Raw genomic sequence first — 20682 nt, 5'->3', positions numbered from 1 at the left:
CTCTGTGTTCATTTTCTCCATGCCAGTTTTTTTCATCAAACATTTTAACCCTTGTTTCTTGTGGATCTTCCTCATGGCTCTTCTTGTGTTTTTCACCTGTTTTGTTGGACCTTGTTGCTTCTTGGACTCTGTAAAAGTAAGTCTTGGATTTTGTTCACATCAACATATCACCAACATTTGTGACTCAACCAAACGTCAAAAGGTGTTTGGCCACTTAATCATATAATGCAGACCATTTTTGATCATGTTGAAGTAGAAGCAAGATTATCAGATGTAGTAACTAGCTACCTCGCTAGCTAGCCTAGCAGCTAACCACTGTTTCACATAAACATTGCTCTGATTGGTTGCAGCTTCCAGAGGCCCAATGATCTTACCAAATAAGAATCTAAATGAACAGAGGTTTTGCAGAGTACATTTTCAATTAAAAATCATTTTAGGCCATGTAAGATAACACATTACATATCATATTAATCAAGCCTCATTAATTATAAATGTGGTTTTTATCATCACATTTGCCGTATTGTGTTTAAAATATGTGGATTTTTGCATCTTGACACTAACATTTATCCAGTGTAACTAGTTTTAGTCAAGATTAAGATAGACACTTGGGTAATTGTTCAGCCTCTCACACACCACTCCTTAAAATCTGACATCTGGGCGTGCAGGCAGATGCAAATAATAATGCAACACTTGAACAAATGCTCCTTTTTTCTGATTTCCAAGCAAATACTGCAGGAAAAATGTCATTTTTCACCAAAGTGGTGCTGCAAAGAGCCACCCACTTGTCTGGCCTTTGGCACACATGTCAGAATTTTCCTCAGGAGCAGCGACTCAGCAGACCTGTCAGGTTCCTGCCCAGGTTTCTGTGTAAGCATTTCTCTGGAAAAGTCCTCGCTGTTCTGCAAAAAGTCTTAAGTGCACACCATCTTTATACTTTTATGGTTAAGCCATGAATGTCGCTACATTGTCATTATGTAACATTTCCCAGAGTTTTCGTTTCTTGGAGGGGTTTGGATCTCGTAACAAAAATCAAACAACACAAGTATCGGTTTACATCAAGGCTGAGACATGCCTGGAGCTCTGACAACAGAAAACTCTCTGAAAGAGAGAAAACAGTTGCTGCCTGGCACACAGCAAAGAGTGTTATATAATACAATTAAATGCCGTTCTCTCGTTCCTCTTTCTTCCTGTTTGCTTTTTCTCACACTCTTCTTTCTTTCTTTCCCTCTCTCTTTAGCCTCTCTTCATTCATTCTCTTCTCCCTGATGTGCTTTGTTATCTGACGGCCTTTGGCTGTGAATAGATAATGACTGTGCAAGAGGTTTTGTTTACCATGGATACCAAAGGATTAGGGTGATTACTGCTGGTGCCAGTGTTGTAACAAGCTGGGGAAACCTTCCACTGTGTATGGAGGTGCTGACAGCTATCCTGTACAAGATTAGAGAACTTGTATCATGGGATGTTTTTCTCCACCTGGTGTTGAGAGACTCAGAGAAAAGGCTGAACATCACAATGCCAAGACCTCAAGGACCAGGGCTGTCCTGCAGCGAAGGTAATCCTCAGCCTCTGTGGTTTGGCTTGTTCATTCCTCAGACTTATGTTAGCTGTAGCCCATGATATGCAGTCTTAGTTGGTGGGAAATGACGTCACCTTTTACCTTGACCTTTCTCCTTGGTATTCCCTGATGCCTCTGGTGGTCCACAGAGAAAGATGGTTCCTCTACCTCCAACTAAGCTCTCCTGTGGTCAGGGCTCAAGACGGTGTTCAGTTTCACCGAGCCTCTCTTCTTGGCCCCAGCACAAATACACAACACCCTCTCCGATTGCACTTGATAATATTTATCCTCAATTATAATTCCACAGATATGGATTCTTGAGTGGAGTACAGTGGCACCAGACAAAGCAGAGCGGCCTTGAGACCCCCGACCGGCCCTTGCTGAGGTGGGTTCCTGCATTAACCCCAGACAATCCATGTTCTCTTCAGCAGTGGGGCAAAATAAGCAATGTGGCCATTAAGAGCGCCAATATAATGGGGAAACACTTGGATGTATATTTATCCGTGAGGTGAGTGCATGCATTGGGATGGTGAAACGTGAAACCAGCAAGAACACAAACTAAGTGTTGCATGTGAGGGCTGGTAACAGTTTAAATAAATGAGTCCAGCCGTGTCTGCGTCATCCCCCAAAACAAGGAAATGTTGAAGATAAGTCTATTAATGAGTTAAGTAAAAACATTCCATAGACCATAAAGTTGGAAATGGTTCAAACACACAGGTATGAGGAAACTCCTCTTCAGTCATACAGTCTCAAACCTATATGATGACCTATATATATATATATATATATATATATCTCTATCTCATCAAAACATAAACTGAAAGGCCCTTTAACACTGAGGAACTGAAAGTTCACGCATGCATGAAATAAACATTGATGGAAATTTGACTTTGAGAGTTACAGGACCCCCCAAAAAAATCTCTTACAGTGGTAAAGCTTGTATGCATCCTCACGTAACTTGGGCTCACCCTAAAAAAAAAAATGTCTAAAAAAAAAAAAAAAAAAAACACCCAATAGTAGTGCAGTGTGTTTGGTTGGCCTGGTAAAATATAACTTTATTTGTTCACAATGTGGAAAATTATCTTTGTCTTCACAAGAACAAAAAGACAATGACAAACAGGACAATGTTCAAGCACAGCAAATAAAACAGAAGAGTGCCTGTAGTCTTCGACAACATCACAGTCAACATGGTTTGTAAATAAAAAACATTTTGAAAAGGTCGTTTGCCAGCATTTGCTTATGTGTGACCATGCTCTGTGCTCTTCAGTTTGTTGTCACACACTGAAATGCTTTTCTGTTCCTTTTGCAGACAATGTTTGAGATAAATTCCAAAAACTACAGAACTTGTTAAAAAAACAAATATGACTCACAGAGGGTTTAGTGTATGTCAATATATGTTGAGGGGTGGTGGTGGGGGGGGTCTTGAAAATATTCTCCTCTGCCAAAGGGGGGCCGACAGAAAACATTTGGAAACCTCTGATCTAATGGATCACAAATACGTTTTTATGTTTCATTAATATAAAGCAAATAATTGAAGACAGTATAAGTATAGTAATTTTATGTATTGATTAATCTGTCAAGTGAGGAAAGTTGGAAATGTCCTGTTTGAACTCAATGACCAAAGACGTCATGTAAGCTCTTTACAGTTCTTTACTGTATGACATCATGCTAACATATGAAAGTGAAGGGGACTCATAATATTGTATGTATTTTGGGTACAAATCCAATCTCTGTTGTACAGAAAGAGTCATATTTAGCTTGGCCAATCAGAGAGCATATACATCCCATTACCTATAGGCCTTATTGCCTCAAACTGCAGCAGTCCGTATGTCTTGAGATCATCGTCTCATTTCTGGTCCACCATTAGCCTGAGCTCTTATTGAGGATCAGCCTGTGATTTGTTGATTGTCTTGGCTATTAGAGATGGCATCAGAGGATTGAGAGTTTTCTAGCAGGGGGAAGTAGATGGAAATAATGAGGGGAAGGAGTGTCTGCCAGCGTCTGCTGTTTTAACCTGCACACACATAGAGAGATCTGTGCGTAATATTGTTGTTACTGGCAGGGCCTATTTTGGGCAAGTCAGCACTACCCTGTGATGCCCAGGAACGACATGCGTTTAATTTCCTGCCAGGGGCGCTCATTTGGTTATAACTACTACTCACTGGCAGCCCGTTCATGTTCTGCCTCTGATTTCCAAAAAATGAAACATGTTTATTTTTCTTTTGTCGACAGCAGCGATCTTTCCAAGCAAATCAAGATTGCAGTTTGAGAAGGTTTGAGTTCTTAGAAAAATGTAGTTTGAAATGAATTGTCTGAAATGTCTGAACTGGACCTTTAATGAATATGCTGCAGAAGTGCTCCTGGCTTTGAAAAATAGCCTGTTTACTCTACCTGGTTATGCCCCATAGGATGGATTTCCATACTGTATACATTAAGCTTGCACAAACAAAACAGACTAATTACACTGTAGCTTGAATTACATGATATTTACCCGGTGATAACAGGAAGGTCACATGTAGTTAAATGTTATTAATGAGTGTACTGACTAAAATGAATGTTGTTTGAATGTTCAGTATCTAAAGTGAGTCAGCCCTAGTTTTCTCTCTAAAATGTGATTTGTAGAATTAATTCACATGATGGCGACCACTGCCTGCTTAACTTACGTTCAACATATGTTTAATGTAAAGTCTGAGTTATGTCCCAGTGAGATCAAATCCTAGTTTAAACTGCAAACAGGGACACAGTTCAATTAGAAGTTTTACTTTTAATTGTAAACCATACTTTAAGCTGTGAGGAGTTTTTAACTGTTTGTTAAATTAATACTGATGCTTCTATTAAAAAAAAAAAACACTTTTATTTAATGCTTATACAGCCACCGCAGGGTAGATTCTTTAAAATACATTTCCAACAGCAAAGCTTCCTCGAGAGTGATGCATTTGATTGTTAAAAGACATCGACACAAAACGATGGACCCTCATTATAGCTTTGAGGCTACACATTTCTATACAATCATTTCAAATCAAAATGTCAAATTTTAGGTGTTAATCAGCTATAGGACCCATCAGTAATGAAAAAAAACCTCAAGGTCATTGTGTGTGACACTCAACTTATTCAACCCAGTTTATTTTGCTTTAGTCTCCCATTAGCAAGAAATTTAATAACAAAAAATAGTTTACCATGTTAACACACATTTCTATTAAATGGAATAGTAACCAATAACAATTTCAAATAGAACATTTTCAATTTGTAGCTTTTTAACAGCTATGATCCAACATAGCAACTGAAACATTCAGGTGCAGAGATGAATAACTCCTGACACTTCACTTTTTGTCAGACTCAACATATTCAACCCAGTTTACTTGGCAATTTGTTTTGCTTTAGTCTCCAATTATGAAGAAAAGAAAAACAAAGGGGACTGACACAAAAAAAAGCCCTGGAGGTTTTTAAAGCCAAGAGGTTCACCCTCACAGGGCCCCACAGCTGAGCATCAGTATTCCCCTGCCATCAAATAGTTGGCTCCGTTGATAGCACAGCCGGTGGTTCAGGCCGCTCGCCAACAAAGGACTAATGGCTGAATAACTGGCCACCAGCAGCTGGGCCAATGGACAAAACTGCATCGGAGTATGTGTTTGCATTTTTTTAAATCATGATTTTGGACGACGTGAACTGCAAAGATAGTGTCACTTCTATCTGTGCTGTTATATCTGTATTACATGGTCAAAGTTAGAGAACAGCTCTGAGATGTCAGGATACACTCAGACTGTTTAGAAAGGGAGGACACATCATGCTATAGCCTCTTAACCTCAAGGCCTCTAGTTCAGCTTAGGGGTTCTGTGGTGGATAACAGCAGTGAGCTCATGTAAAAATAAGATATTAGAGGACATAGCATACAGCCTCATACAATCCATATCAAGTTTTTTTTATGAATTCTTAGTCACACAAGCTCATGATTTCACATTGTTATTCTTTTAATTTGTTCTATTTGGCAGCCTACGCAAGCAGCACATCCACAGTTTAAAAAAAAAAAAGGACCAAAATGCAATAAAGGCAAACACATTAGAGCTGTGAATTATCTCAAAGCAGACGGAAATGGAGGTCATAATACTTTTATCTGCCCAGACTAATTGAATGGACTTTATCAGCGGTGCCCGGGATTTGTGCTCACTGTGAAACTCCTTGAGGCGGAGAGAGGATGAGCAAGCGGTGGAGGAGGCACGTGTGATAACCTGGGATGGCCTCCTTCCCACACAGATAAAACACAACAGCCTCCTAACTGTGTGATTCCCAAGGTCAGCTCGGGCAGCACACAGCTTCTTCTTCTTCTTCTTCTTCTTCTTCTTCTTCTTCTTTAAATGCCTGTTAAAGCAGATAACAACCTTAAACGGCTATTGTATGGATATTTGTCATTTTGTGACACATTTATGCACACGGGCTTAAAGCTGCTTAGACTTAATACAGCGCCAATGAGACATTAATGTCTGCACTGATCTTTATAAACAATGTTTTTTTTTAAAGTTGTGACTGATACTAATATGGATATAAAAAATGAAAACTATCATTTCACGTTATGATTTATATGTCTTAAAAGTGAACATATAGACATTTTGACCCATTGTCAGATTAAAGCTTATATCTATTCCATGAGAGGGGAATGATGAATAATCTACAAACTGTATGAAAAATGAAATTATGACTTTATGGCTGTGTCAGCCATTGTATTTTGAAGAAGGGTTACTAGCCAAAATGGTGATAGTTTTAATGTTTATGTCTTATGCACGTGATGTTGTAGTTAGGAAGTGTTCTGCTCAGTCCACCAGGGGGCACTCTTGGTTCATTGTTGGAATATGTTTTGGAAAAATCGTGGGAAAACAAGGAAGAAAAAGGATGCTATGAGGGTCGATAGAGCACAATGATATGTTAGCAGAAATCTAACTGAAGAACCTTAAAACCATACTCAGCTGTGTTGAAACTTTACAGCCATCACCTTGTAAATACTGACTCAAACTTACTGTCAGTCAACCTAGAAACAGACAAAAGCTCTTTTTTAGGTTGCGTTTCTGTAACCTAGCTCTGCCGTCTTTACGTCTTTGTAAATTCATACTTAATCTGTGACAGTGTAATATTGGTGTCCCAGTAAGTGAATATACATGACCTTACAGCGTTGCAGAACACGAAGAGGAAAGAGGAAAACAGGTACAATGAGCCGACCTGTCAGTAATAGTTTATTTTTTAATAAACCAGAAAAACTAAATATCACTTGTAATTATCAAAGAAAGGCTTATTTTTTTCATTAATTTCATATTAGCAGAAACTGTTTCATGCACCATGTTGAAAACAGGTTTAAGATTTTACAGGCAGGTCACAAGTCGTTACTCATATTCAGGACATGTAGATACATTGGTAGATCCTTTTCAATCCTCTGGGTCAAACTAAGGACTCAGCAGCTCCTCCAGTCAGGATAACTCTGTCAGACCTTGACACCAGACCAAAATCTGCTAAATCTCTGTCATACATTATGGAGATGATGTGAAGAATAACATTAATAAATCTGCCCATGTGCAGATTGGAAAGAGAGGAGGCCGCTTTGGTGGGAAAAAAAATGAAATAAATATCAAAAAAAGTTTTCATTTCCTTTTGAACTTGTGGAGAAGCCTCGGCGTGCGCCTGCTTTACATCACCGTGTGATGACTTTACCACACAGCCGTCGTCGTCCCCCCCTCTTTGGACTCATCCATCTGTAGGTGTTTAGTGCAGATAGGCAGACAATGAGGAATCAGAGTTCAAGCTGAAGAGATGTTTAACATGAGGTCTCCCTCGCTGCAGAGCAAGAGCTGCCTGTCAGGAAAATAGACGTAGAGAAACATGGTGGCAGTGTCATTCAGATAAGATCTTTTTCTCTGATTTGTTTCCACCTTGTAAACATGCAAATTGTTCACTTGACTTCAGAAGCCTGATAATATTTCAACTGAAGGTTCCCCGTGTTTAGATATACTTAGAAAGATTTATACCGATCCATACCTATTCATCTCTTCTCTGCACTCCTTCTGATCTTAATCTATGATAACAGACTCTTAATTTATCTCCTCATTTCTCACCACTGACAGGATCCCATTCCTCCCAGCACATTTAATAAACCCCACAGCTCTGCTCCATTTCTACGACACATATGAAAACAAACACTGGTATGTATGGCTCTGTCACGAGCATAATCGGAAAAGAGGGATACGGCTGCTTTAGAAGCAAATGCTAAATTTGAAAAAATACTTTTTGACAACAACTGTGTATAAATCCTTAACCGTGTTATTTTCTTACAAACCATTAACAGTCTTGTGAAAAACTTTCAGTTTGTACTGGGATGACTGGGATTTTTTCTGTGGAAAATGTAAACAATGGCGGTTTCTATACAGCCTGCTGTTAAACTGTTCATCTAAATTAACACCTACCCCTGCCGCAGTAGATCCTTGCATTATAAAATGATGCAAAGAAATGATCAATCGATGGAGTTGTTTGCCTTCGTAGATCATATAGAGGCATTAGTATTAATCATAGTCTGTTTCACAACTGGTTAAAATTTCCTCACAGCCTTTTAAGCCTAAAAAAAAATAGATTCCTTATTTGTGCTTTCACAATCGCACCTTAGGTCATCTTTTGAATCCAAAGTTCTTTCTCAGTTTTTAATAGAATAAAGCTTAACAGTAAAGAAGAAAACCTATTCCTCCTTTTAATGCAGCAACACAAACATCATTTTGTCTATTCACACACACAGACACACACACTTGGTTATTCCCAAACCGTGGCTCATATTCCAGTAAGTGATCTTCTATTAACAAACAGAAAAGACATTTTTTCTTGTTTTTTCAGACCCTTTGTCCAGTAATCAGCGGAGATGTGGAAAGGTTGTTGATGCTAATGCAGTGCGGCAGAGTCTTCCGACACGCTGCTGATGGACTGTTTGCTTGGACGGTCCTCCTGCGATCGAGAGGTGATGATGGCCAGAGGGAAGTTGTCAGTCAGACTTGGCCGGTTCTGCCGGTGCTAACAGGTGTGAATGTGTCATTGCTTCACGTCTTTAGCTGAGCTGCGTGGAAATGCATGTGCTCAGCAGCTGCAGTGGGTGTGTGTGTGTGTATACTATATACATGTGTATCCTTAATGGTAGGGTGGTGGGATTACTCTCTGAGGGAGCGAGCCCTGTAACCCTCATGTTATTTTCTGCGGGTCTGTCAGCACTGCAGCTCCTCTGGGTCTTTTAGCTTCAATATAGTGAATCAATTTGTTAGCTATATTCGGCTCCTTAAGGTGAAGGTATCACCGTTTTGGGGCAGATGTGACCAGACGAACACAGGAAGTCGGATCACTAGGTTTGAGCCTTTGTGTCACCCTGTGTAAAAATCCATTTTTCTTTTAGATTTCTACAGTGCAAAATCGTGACAACAGTTATCTCAGGCTTCTCTTTATAAAAAGCAGGTCTAGACTGCTTGCTTTTGTATATTTTTCTTAGAAAGACCCAACATGTTACCACAAATTAGCAAGCATTCAGAAACAGTGGAAAGAAAAACGTCCAGACAGAAATCTCAAACAGCCATCTGCCTTGACTGAGAAAGTGGGATAAAGAAAGAGCGATAAGTGGAGACATGAAAACAGATTATTTTATTTTTTTTATATTCTTTATTAATCCCTGAGGGGAAATTCTGCTTTACACTCTGTTATTTAGAGACATGCTTCTCACATACACAGGTCCGAATCACAAACATGCACAAACAGGACCTGTGGACATGCATTAGTGGAGAGATGTCAGAGTGGCGCTGCTACACACTGCTATGCAGGGAGCGCACCAGAGCAGTTGGGGGTTAGGTGCCTTGCTCAAGGACACCTCGGCAGTGCTTGGGAAGTGTCCTGGCACCTCTCCAGCCACCAGAACAACTCCCAATTTAAAGGCCGCTTTAGGGCGTGACCCTTCGGTTCCCAACCCAAGTCCCTACGGTCTGAGCTACCGCCGCCCCTAGACACTCGTAGTGAGACGTGCACAGAGTAACAAAGATAATACAGGCTTATAGTAACAACTTTAATATTAATGGTATAAGTTTGATTTAAATAACGACTATGAAAATGATCATTGAAGTAGGTTCTTTGGTGAAGTCAGTTAGCCGTGACGGGGCCTGTGTTGTTGGCTTTTTGTAAAAAGCCCACTTAACTTCCTCTGTGTCAGCCACAAGGAACTCTGGGATTTTATGGCTCAGACTTGTGGTTTAGGAATGGCCTGCAATATTATCTGCTGCTCTGGCCGGGCTCACAATAACAGCAACTTGAGCTCTATTCTGCGCAGTTTGTGGTCCGAGGCCCTTAGTTTGTAAGTTTAACATCCCGTGCTGTGCTATTTATGGCTATTGTGGTTGAATAAAAATACTATAATGAAGCATTTTTTTTGGAGAAGTAAGGTTAGATAGATGAAAGAAAACTCTTCCAGTCCTTTACTGTTTCTTTACATTATTTCATTACGCTTCATATAGCAGTCAGAGGGTGATTTCAGGCCACCACGGCCACTTAAACTAATAGCTCTTGCAATGTTTTGGCAATGGAAACTGCCAGTAGTATATTGACACAGCATCTCACTTACCCAGCGGTCCACAGAACTATTCTGGAGGCCTGTCTGATCCCAGAGACGTCAGCCTTCCTAAATAATCATCACATCCTGAGGAACACGGAGGACGCCAGGGTGTGATGGCATGCCCGCCGCGCTGTCACTGCATGGGACAACATGAGGTCATCTTTTACTCAGGGGGGACTCCTCCCTGTAGGGCTTGGCAGGAACCAGTAATAGGCAGTGTCACAAAATGATTGAGGTCTATTTTTTGTCTTTTCAGCTGATGTTTAAAACCACTTTCATTTCTAACCAGGCGTTACTATGGGCCTCTGCCAAACTTTGCATCTTTGACGTCAACATTCGGTTTTGCATTATGACTATAAATGGCCAATTTGGTGTATGTCACGGCTCTTGAAATTGATACATTATGCTCTGTCACATCCACTACACCCACGCTGGGACACAAACTATATAGTTTTGGTTGCCTATAATAACCATGTTTGACAGAAGAAGACATTTGTCTAGTTTCATAACAAACGGACCAGCCAAGACCCCGACCATTAAATAGCTTGGTGGATAGATTTGCTCTGTAAGCTCTCTGAAGGCTGTATCCTCCAATCCATTCATCAACATTGTTTTCTATCGATTAAATAAGACACAGATATTTAAACAGATTATACAACTCTTTGTTTATCTGATGTTTGAATCTGAACAGACCTTGAAATTCCAAAGGCCTTCACTGACAGGAACTATTCCGATTTCTTTTTCCAAACATCTGTTAATATTAACCTTGGTGAAAGTTTTGGCTGCACATTTAGCTATTGTTATTTCACTCAGCTTTTTTTTTTTTTTTTTTTAAAAAGGGAGGATATAATGATCTTTGTAAGCAAACGCTGTGTGTGCCCAGCGAAAATTAATGGCATTGTTAAAGCAACAATTAAACACCTCGCAGAAAAATCCCCCCTCTATGATTCGTTATTTAACTTAGTTTTATGGTTTCTGTTACAGAAATGTGAGACAGACAGAAAAGAAAAAAGCATAAATGAGCTTTGAGACCACCACAAATATGTTTGTTCTTTCATGAACAAGCTGAAGAAACAAGCTTTAAACTGCCTCCAAACTAACTGAAGTAATAACGCTTACTCTTGGAAATGGATAGGGAATCAATTGGAAGTGTTTGACATGAGGCATTATGCAATGAAACAACATTTATAGTATAAAAAAGACACATTTATAACTCTGTTTGTGCAGTAAGCATACATTTGTATTTAACCTTCCAGCACAGAAAGGCTCAGGGTTCACTATATGTTCTGCATGAATCAAAAAGTAGGCGCTTGATCTCTTTTTAGGAAGCTTCATGCATTATAGTTAATTCATTCATCTCTATGACGAGGAAGACCAATTAAGTATTAAACATTTCTTTTACAAGAGAGACCTGGCCAAGGTAGAGGCAAAACACAATCACAAAGACATTTAAAGACAACATGATGGATTCCTTGAAACCTTCTGGACCATCAGTATCCACACTTAAACAAACTGATTATAAATGTATCTCTACATGTTTTAATCATGAGTCTCAGTTTTGCTGCCTTGTCAGACAATTTAAAAAAAAAAGAAAAAAGGATGACAGTCTCCCCTGCAGTACCTCTGTTGATCCAGTGATGGCAATCTGGCTCCATTCAAACAGGGTCAACCACTCGACAAGCTGTTAAATAGGCCTCTGTTCCAGCATGTTCAGTCCAGGAAAAGGAGAATTACAATAAGTTATTAAGAAGTATTGACACCAGATGTGCCCTGCCCCTATATTCTCAACAAGGAGCGCAAAGGTGCCAGCACTAATTGGCCATCTGACCAGCCAACACGGTTCATGAGCAGTCAATTAACACATGCACATATGAATACATTCATAGATGCACACATGCTTTCTTTGGCCTTGCAGTTTTTATTAACACACAGTGGTTTCACGGATCAGTTAGCATGCATGATATCTGGAAGTATGCAGGAAAATAAAAGGATATGATTTCTGTGTCTACAATGTGAATAACCACTTATGCAACAAGTGTTTGTCAGACAGGCGAAACCTATTTTAGAATACAGATTTCAATAGACTCGATGAATTAAAAAGCTCAGAGAAAGTGCTTTATAAACATTTATTTATTTTTGTAAGATTTCCTCCCAATTGTAACATATACATATAAACATACATAATAATTTTACATATTAATTGTGTGCTTGTGTTTGTATCTGTATGATGAAACTACAAATTAGAACAAATTAATTTTAGTAATCTTTCAAGTAAGTATAAATGAACATAAACTGTGCCACAAAATACCATAACACAGTGAGGATGCCCCCCCCCCCCCTGCATACCTTTGACTTGGATGTATCACATTGTCCACAGTTCTAACTTATGGTCAAGGAGTGTGTGTCTTTCCTTCATGTGTGAGTACTGCTTATTTGAGTGTGTAAGCGCCCCCGGCCCACACACCCTGTCCTTAACTCTGACCGTTTCTCTAACTGACAGCTGCGGGAGGTCAAATGTTATCAGCCGCAGTCCTCTTCTCTCTTTTAGATGATGTCAGTGATAAACTCTCAACAGGATTCAGAGTGGCTGAGGTCCCTTCAACATAAACACAAGCTGAAAACAAATTTGCCTGCCCTGACACACATTTCTAATCCCCCTGCCCTGCGGCTGTTTATGTAGATCTCTGCACATGTATTTGTGTTTTGGATATGTTCATTTTGCATAATGGCTCTGGGTGTCCTTTAACCTCTCATATCTGACTTTGATCACTTGCTTCTATAACTTGTCTGACCTTAGATGTCAAAATGTTTTTTGTTGTCCAGGGTCTGTCATTCTGCTAAGGTCGCTAACTGCCAGAATACTGAAAAAAACACAGCACAACAGTCACTGTGTGACATATAATTAACTAATTGAGCCTGTTTAAGACAAGGGTACAGATTGTGCATACAGCTGCGCACATTTTTGGAGCTGTTTATGGGCAGTTATGGAGTTGTTGGTTAGAGAGTGAACCTGGACATACTTTAACTTAGAAACTTTAAACAAGAGACCAGACAAAACAAACCAGCATTTATACAACGATGTCAATTGTTTTCAGTTGCCTTTATTTAGTTCTTGAGGGAAAAAATTGAGGGAACTTAATTCCACAAAAGCAAGATGATGTTGTTTATACCGACTGTGATTGTTGGATAACTCCTGCCTGACTGAATATGAACCCAAAAAAAATGTACAATGTCATTTTGGCCATGTCATTTGGTAAAAAAAACATTTATATAACCAACTGTAGGTTCTTTTCAGTTTTTATAGCAGGATTTAAATATTTGCATATATTATACATGAAATATATAGATCAAATATACTTCATTTTGCTAAAATAAACAAAAAAAAGTGAACTGCTTTTGCAAATGAGCCCTTCATATATTGACAGTAATTACATAAAAGAAGGAAGATAGCAATAACATAATACTAAAATAATATGATGTGTATTATGAGAAGACAAATAAGAGTTATTAAAATAGGTGCGTAGCATATTGATCATGATGAACATGATGCCACGGTCAGGAAAACTTTTGACAAGATTAAACTTCACTCTGAGGTATACAAGACTGTAAAGAGTGTATGCATTCATATACATACACATACAAGCATATTCACTCTTATGTGTATGAGGTGTTGTGAGTCACATGGTGGTGATGCTGTTAGAGAGTCTGATTGCACTTAGGATGAATGAATGCATATTGAAAAGAAACGATGAATTATATCTTCTAAATGATAAATAAGATGTTTATGCTCAAGGTAAAACTGAAGGTTTAGTGAAGTATTAAACGCTGTGTTGCATTTAAACTATTCATCCTAAAGTATTACTGAAGTTTTTCTATTACTTTATTTGATTATTGATTTTTTTTTCATAGATTTCCTTAAATCTATAGCAGAGGCAGAGTTTAAAGTACTATTTAAACTACTATGAGCAAACTGTCGGGATCTGCTCATGTGCACTAACAAAACATTCAGGACACTCAGCAGGGCGTCCTTTTATTGCTCGTAATATGGGCTAAAATCATTTGTTCAACAGTAGTTGAAAACCTCCTAAGCTTGGAGAAGGCGGGAGGGGGCTGAGACTTGGCCGATGTTAAAACGGCAATGTGGGCCTAAGGTGCCATTAGTGGCTGTGGAGCAGCTGGAAGTGATTCCAAAAACATGGCGAGAAGGAGGCCGTTTAAAACCACATGGCTTCAGCTGGGTTTTCACACTGTTCTGCAATTTACAACTAATGGCTTCACGCAGGCTCAATAAGACTTTGTTTGTGTTCAACAAAAAAGACAACAGTGATGATCCGAGTAAAGATGTGCAACCATGATTTAATGCGCAGCACAGCAGCATGGCTACTGTATGGTAGGTGTTAATGGGCTTATGGAGGGTATATGATCCCACATGGAGAGTGAAGGAAGGCCATCTGCTTCCTGTCTTTGACCCAAAGAGAGTTTGTTTTGGGTGTCCAAAAGTACTGCCTTGATATTTTTGTAGATTCTGCACAAGCCAGAACTTTCGTTTTCTTTAGATTATAATTTCTGAGTGCAATGCTTACCTACTGAATTAAACCTGCAAGTTCTCTCCAAGAGGTTAATATTAAATTGCATGCCTAATACAGCAGTGGACGGAAAACATCTGATGTGAAGAGCTTGTAGAGCGAACATAATTTAAATGCTGTTAAAATGGAGAGAATATGAAAAAGCTCTTTGGAGTGCTCTTCTATCGGAGCTATGCCATCATTTTCCTACTGGGGAAGTCTTGTGTTGAACAAGATGCCCACCCTTCCACCTTGTATTGAATATGATCATGTTTTTAATTTACCTATTCAAGTTCCAGTGATTTTATTAATGATGACACGTCAACTTTGCTTCTTGTGCGTGTTGATTTGTTGGTTCCTAGCAGAGTCTGATAATGTTTGTGGGACAGCATGAAAAAAACTAACAGTCCAAGTTTTGAGTAAATACCTCCATGCTAACCAGCTGACTAATGACCACATTACTTTCATAATCAATCAGAAACAAGGGCGAGAAGACCGTGAAGAAGAAGACTGTCTGAATGAGCTGCATTAAGCTTCTTCAGCTGAAAGTAAGCTACTGCTGCAGTGTCCTTAGATTGAGCAGGAGGTGGCAGGCGGGTGCTAGGTAGCAGTTGTGTGTTGCTGATTCCATAGTAAGGGACGATGATTTCACTTTAGACAGTTTTGACTCACAGCTGGCATATAAAATAAATCTATATCAGTTTTGTGGTGGCTATGCTTTATCCATTGTGCAGTTGTCTACTTTTTGTAGGTATTTGATTTAGTTATTTTGAAATGCATTTCAATTCCAAACCAAGGAATTGAAATCTTGTTTGATTGTTATATTATTAAATTGTTTGAGAACATTTGTTGTTATACATATAACTTTTTTTTGTATTATTATGCATCAATAAACCTTAAACATGTGAAGCTTCTTGCAACAAGACTGCCTGGGGGGGTTCGAGCAGCAACAACACCGTTTCTCTGATATAATTCTTGTGCGTAATCTTACAGTTTTGTTGTGGTGGAAAGCACCTTTAAGGGTCTCTTATTTCAAGGCTTTTGTGCTGGGCCAGATCTCTCATACAGTAGAGTACGTCGACAGGCCTGTTTTAAAAAAAAAAAAAAAAAAAAAAACCCACCTGAGTAAACTTCCTGAGCTATCTGCTCTAATTATGGGATTATCCCTCAGGAATTCTTATGAACACAGAGATACACACACACACACACACACAGACACACATTGCTTTGTTACTGTTTGTTCAGAATTCCCAATATGTTGTTGTATTAATGTGGTAAAATATATTACTACTAATAGTTTTAAAACATTTACGTGCAAAAAGTGTTTTGATTAAATGTCTATCTGGTGTTCTTGCTTATTTTCCAGTATTTTCTTAGTCAAAAGGGTTAAGTGTGTAATGGAAAACAATGTTGGACTCATCCATTAAACTTATGTACAACCTCTGAATGCACCTTAATCTGCTAGTAAAAACTAAATGACCATTATTTAGTGTTAAATTCAGCAGATCTAATAGGCTATGGGGTAGATTGAATTTATCAGATTTGCGATGTTATTATCCAATCTCAAGCAAGAATATTTTCCTCAGAGTTTGGTCGAAACCTCCCAAACAGGCTCTGGTTGTAGGTTTTGAAACAAGGGTGGTGCGATGTCAACCCTAATCAGCGTGTTGTTTCCATCTCTTTGAAAGTAAATGGCTCTAATAGCACATAAATGTGCCTGTTTTTGTTAATAGCTGAACTGGCCATTTCATCCACTGATCAGAGGATTTTTTCTGTATCTCTGCGATGTGTATCTCTCATTTTCTGCAGTCCATTTGCTCAACGTCACAGTGGTTAGAGATACGGAGTTGCATGTTTTTAACGTCATTCTGTGGAGCTCGGAGCTAAAACGTTGCCAGAAACTTTGCCACCGACTATAACTATCAGATCGTAGATTTAGAATACTTCAGCCGGTTCAATTCAGGCAATTAAAGCTTTTAAATATGCATCATAGTATTGTCTTAACATCCAAAAATATTAGATGTCTTTTCTTCTTGTGCAGCTAAGAAACAGACTTTTTTCTTTTTTTACTGATTGCTTTTAGTGGACAATAAACGCTTTGACAAATCCCATAGAGCACAGGCACATATGCCTCCATGTACTGTACATAAACAAAACACACACAAACACATGTGGGTTTCTGGTTCATTTCTTTCAGACCTAGGTCCACTGTGAACACTTTTCTTTTTCCTCAGAGTCTTTTAAGCATTAAAACGGCTGTGATACATTGCTGCAGGGGCGTCTGTCATGGCGGCAAGAAGCCAATAAGCTTTTTGTAAGACTACTTTTAAAAACACTTCACAGAAAACGCACACACAAAAGAAAAAGATTAATTTGAAATGACTCAAACAGATTTTATAAAAGGCTTTATCTTTGTGTGGCAACAAAGTGTGTTGTTGTGTCTGACAATGGGCCTGTTGCATCATCTTGAATTATGACTCTAGAATAAGGCTAAACCTCAGAGGCCTCTGTTATAACAGTGCCGTATATTTCTCCCAGAAAAGCCATGCTGATTTACATTTATGGACCATGGAATCCTTACTGTATACAGTCCCACTGCATCAGTAAAAAGACCTCTTCTAAATGTGCAAGGGTTTGCATCTCTGGCTTCATCCCTTTTTCTTTTAACCCTGTCAGCACATATGAAACAACAAATATATAATTTTTTTTTTGTAAAATAAAAAGATGTCATTTTAGTCTGAAGATTTAATGCAATTTAACAGTTTTGTTCACTGGCTGCGCTCTTAAAAAACCTTAGTGTAAGTTATTAAGTATTCTATACTTTGTAGAATATTCAATGTACCTCTATTTGATGAGTTTTTATTTTTAAGATTGATATGCATTTGTCTAAGAGGACAGAGGTTAGAGTAGGGCATTGGGGAGAGAGCGAGGAATGATATGCGGGAAAACAGCCACAGGTCGGACCCCAGCTTCTGCACATGGGGTGTGACCCAACCGCTAGGCGATCCAGCACTCCCTGTTGTGGGTTTTTATTTGACCTTTGTAAAACAAACTTAAATGTTTGAACCATAGAAAAAAGATTAGATACATTTTTACATAATTGCAGAGTCTGTAATATTGAAATACAATCTCATGATAACTTACCCAGTTCAGTTTTATTGTTATGTTTAATTTAATGTGTAATGTTTAAATCCTTTGTAGAATGTCATTTATTTTCAAATTGGCTTGGTGGCTTTATAGAGTTTATATATGGTCTTAAGGGAACATCATACTGTAGAACTTGTGGTAATGATTGAGGTACTAGTCATTTCTGTTGGTGGTGAGTTAAATTGAGGGCTACAGTAAGTTTGTACGGCTATATGGTCCGATAGGAAATGAACCACTTTTTTAAGCTCCTAAATCCTTTTGGTTTGTTTTGCATTGCTGTTTTTCAAATGTACAAAATATATCTTCACTCAGTATCAACCTATAGGTCATACATAGTTAGCTTCTATGTCTACTCCAGGGCGACACTGGCCGTGTTTTTATTGGGTCACAGTGCAAGACATGTTCCTGTCATGCTTTGGTGTTGTCTAGTGTCTCCACCACCTGGGGTTGATGGGATATTTACAGAGCGTGTGGGGTGGATGGAGTGAGACTAGAGGGTGGCCAGGCGCCCTGGCTCCATGCATGTGACATGTATGTGCAGGGCCTTCTGTATTTTTAACATGTGATGTGTTTTGGGGAGTGTATGAAAGGCCAAATATTATCCTAGCCGATTTTCTGTCAGCAGCTTGCTCCAAATTGTGCATCTGATTCATTCTGTCATGGATGAAAAGGTCCTTTCAGTGTGACCATGGGCTAGTCCTGACCCACCTGAGCATCAGATACACACAAACACTACTACACTGCATGCAATACTGCTCATATTCAGGAGCTCATGGTGAATCATTCCCAGCCCGGGTTGGTTCATATCCATGGTTTCTGAGTTGCGTTTACTTCCTAATAAATACACATTAAGTTAGTTAGAGTAGACTAAAGCCCTTGGCCCCTCTTCTTCTGGTATTAATGTGCACTCTGATTGTTGAACACACACCAAGCCCCATGCTTTTATTGCCAGCGAAGCTCTCTGCATTTGGTTGCTGTTGCTAGGCAGAATTCAAACATTCAAACTGTGATTTATTCATCCACATGAAAAATCTCCTTAAACGATGTGTAGGCTGTAAAAGATGACAATCGCGAAGGACTGCTTTATGTGCGTGTGAAGTGCAAGAGCCAGGCAGGGGGATGTATTTCACTTTAATTTCCTTCACAGACGGCTGCTGGTGCCCTGGCAAGGCACGGTGGAGGATGTTATTGCTCCACTTTCTCAGTCTGATACTGTACATGATAAGAAAAATAGCAAGAGTGTCTTGGCAGAGAGAGTACAGTTTATTCAGTTTATGAGCCGCTGAAAGTGTCACTTTAACAGATATTTTACCTCGTAACAATATACCTTAGAAAGTGCTTCTAATACTGTAAAAAACAAACTGCTGACATGCTATAACTTTTTAAAATGTAATTTCAAGAGAGAGGCTTTTCTTTTCAAAAAGAGAGGTTTTTGAAATTGAGATGGGAACCACAGGGTAACCTATGATCCATTTGATATAATAGGACAGATACCATACCATGTGATAGGATAGGATCCACTAAGTATCGATAGGATGGGATACAATGAACCCAGTACGATGTGTTCCAGTATGATATCGACAGGTTAAGATATGAAACAGTACACAATCTGTGGCCCATGATTATGGAACTATCATAACAGAGTGATCCTGTGATAATTGATACACTGCATGACAATCATATAATGGTGCTGTACATCACATCTAACTGAAGAATACAAAATGCTCCTTTAAAGGGTAAAGTGCAGGATACATGTATTTCTTCACAACAAGTTGTTTTTCAGTCAGTTTCACATCTGATCATGCTGCATCCTCTTAACGTCTTTTCACTGCTGTTCAACATTATCCTTCTTCTTCTCTATCTCTCCATCAATTTCTTCTAAGAACAATTCATTTCTGTTCACATTACCCTCATTCATGTCAGAAGCTCCACCACGAGTAGTCATGAAGTAGTGATGCCATGAGTCAAATTGGCTTTCAAATTAGATTGGTTGTTTATTCGGTTAATTTTCAACGATTTGACAAGTGTATCACACGAGTGAAGACGATGATATATTGCTGTATGAGGATTTTGTCCCACCCATATTATTTTTTAAAGATTTTTCTGGTATATAGTATGCTCTTGAGATATCTTTGCAGGCTGATGATGTTTAGGGTTTCTGGGTGATTTGACGATTAATGACGCCTTCTGGAGCCTACATTCCTCTGTTTGAGGAGAATCTGAGGGGTCACAGCTTCATGCCCCCTCCATGGCTGACTGAACCTTTGATTTACACTGACTCAAACTTTCACACTAGAAAAAGACCGTTTGGTGTTTTACTGTAACTAATTAGCTTTAAAAGAACATTTTTAGATGATAAAATTGATTTAAATCCCTTGCTTTCACTTTGCATGAAGTTAAAATACCTTTATAATAGTAAGCATTGTCTGACTCCAAAGCATTTGTTACCTGGTGTTATGTCTCCATATGTTAGATCTACAAACTCTACAAGCCCCTCTCAGGTTGGCACAATGGCTTCATTCAGAGTGAACACTTGAGTTTATCCCCGAGTTGTTCCCAAGCTGCAGGAAACAAACAATATATTGTGATTTCTCCTGAGAAATATTTTACAAGCGTTAGTTACCAATTCTGTTGAGCTAACCTGGAAACCTGTTTTTTTTTTGTTCTCATTAGAAGAGAGGTGTTCAGAGAATAGGTGCTGGAGCAGTGATCACGTCCCATGCCATTAACTTCTGCACAGAGATACTGGTTGTACCACTGGTTTAACGCAAGGGCACTCATGTTGCCAGCCGTCCAGTGTTATTACC

At 38.9% G+C, this 20682-nt stretch overlaps 1 long non-coding RNA gene across 1 annotated transcript in view; it reads left to right on the top strand.

Annotated features, from left to right (window-relative positions):
* The first annotated feature begins 25 nt into the window (after positions 1 to 25).
* LOC114920989 (uncharacterized) overlaps positions 26 to 20682 on the top strand; it is a 124267-nt gene continuing 103610 nt past the window's right edge. The window contains exons 1-2 of the long non-coding RNA XR_003809280.2: positions 26 to 136; positions 1863 to 1940. This is a non-coding gene — a long non-coding RNA (uncharacterized lncRNA). The remainder of the gene's footprint in view (positions 137 to 1862; positions 1941 to 20682) is intronic.

The sequence above is a fragment of the Labrus bergylta genome, chromosome 16 (genome assembly GCF_963930695.1).
Source record: "Labrus bergylta chromosome 16, fLabBer1.1, whole genome shotgun sequence".
Lineage (NCBI taxonomy): Eukaryota > Metazoa > Chordata > Actinopteri > Labriformes > Labridae > Labrus > Labrus bergylta.
Note: the sequence above shows the minus strand (reverse complement) of the source record. Positions and strands in the feature narration are given on the sequence as shown.